The sequence below is a fragment of the Trichechus manatus genome, unplaced genomic scaffold, assembly GCF_000243295.1.
Source record: "Trichechus manatus latirostris isolate Lorelei unplaced genomic scaffold, TriManLat1.0 scaffold00033, whole genome shotgun sequence".
Lineage (NCBI taxonomy): Eukaryota > Metazoa > Chordata > Mammalia > Sirenia > Trichechidae > Trichechus > Trichechus manatus.
The window spans coordinates 20,377,979-20,379,848 of NW_004443969.1; positions in this window are offsets into that span (position 1 = coordinate 20,377,979).

A 1,870-nucleotide genomic window follows, 5' to 3' on the forward strand; every position below is an offset into this window, starting at 1 on the left:
AGTGGAAAAACATACCTTGCTCATGGATAGGTAGACTCAACATTGTGAAAATGTCAATTCTACCCAAAGCAATCTACAGATACAATGCAATTCCATTCCAAATTCCAACAGCATTTTTTAATGAGATGGAGAAATAAATCACCAAGTTCATATGTAAAGGGAAGAGGCCTCGGATAAGTAAAGCATTACTTAAGAAGAAGGACAAAGTGGGAGGGCTCACACGTCCTGATTTTAGAACCTATTATACTGCCACAGTAGTCAAAACAGCCTGGTACTGGTAGAACAGCAGATACACAGACCAAAGGAACAGAATTGAGAATCCAGACATAAATTCATCCACCTATGAGCAGCTGATATTTGACAAATACCCAAAGTTCATTAACTGGGGAAAAGACAGTCTCTTTAACAAATGGTGCTGGCATAACTGGCTATCCATCTGCAAAAAACTGAAACAAGACCCATACCTCAGACCATGCACAAAATATAACTCAAAATGGATCAAAGACTTAAATATAAAATCGAAAACTGTAAAGATCATGGAAGAAAAAATAGGGGCAATGCTAGGAGCCCTAATACATGGCATAAACAGAATATGAACCGTAAGTAACAATGCACAAGCACCAGGAGAGAGACTAGATAAGTGGGAGCTCCTAAAAATCAAACACTGATGCTCATCAAAAAACTTCACCAAAAGATTCAAAAGACAACCTAGAGACTGGGTAAAAGTTTTTGGCTACCACAAATCCAATCAGCGCCTAATCTTTAAAATCCAAGATACTGCAAAACCTCAACAACAAAAAGACAAATAACCCAATTAGAAAATGGGCAAAGGATATGAACAGGCACTTCACCAAAGAAGATATTTAGGTGACTAACAGACACATGAAGAAATGCTTACGATCATCAGCCATTAGAGAAATGCAGATCAAAACTACAATGAGATATCATCTCACCCCAACAAGGCTAGCATTAATCCAAAAAACACGAAATAATAAATACTGAAGAGGTTGTGGAGAGACTGGAACACTTATACACTGTTGTTAGGAATGTAAAATGGTACAACCACTTTGGAAGTCAATCTGGCACTTCTTTAAAAGGCTAGAAATAGAAGTACCATACGGTCCAGCTATCTCACTCCTTGGAATATATCCTAGAGAAATAAGATCCATAACACAAATAGATACATGCACACCCATGTTCATCCCAGCACTGTTCACAATAGCAAAAAGATGGAAACAACCTACGTGCCCATCAACGGATGAATGCATAAACAAATTATTGCATATGCACACAATAGAATACTACGCAATGATACAGAACAACAATGAAGCTGTGAAACATAACATGGAAGAATCTGGAAGGCATTATGCTGAGTGAATTTAGTCACAGAAGGACAAATATTGTATAAGATCACTATTATAAGAACTCAAGAAAAGGTTTAAACACAGAGGAAAACATTCTTTGATGGTTACGAGAGTGGGAAGGGAGGGTGAGGGTTATTTAGTAATTAGATAGTAGATAAGAATTATCTTAGGTGAAAGGAAGGACAGCACACACTACAGGGGAAGTTGGCACAACTGGACTAAACCAAAGCTAAGAAGTTTCCTGAATATAATCAAACACTTTGAGGGACAGAGTAGCAGGGGTACGAGTCTGGGGACCATGCTTTCAGGGGACAGCTAGGTCATTTGGCATAAACAGAGCTTATTAAGAAAATGTTCTGCATACAGCTTTGGTGAGTGGCGGCTGGGGTCTTAAAAGCTTGCAAGCGGCCCTCTAAGATGCATCAATTGGTCCCAACCACGTGGAGTAAAGGAGAATGAAGAACACCAAAAACACAAGGAAAGTAGTAGCCCAAGAGACAGAAAGG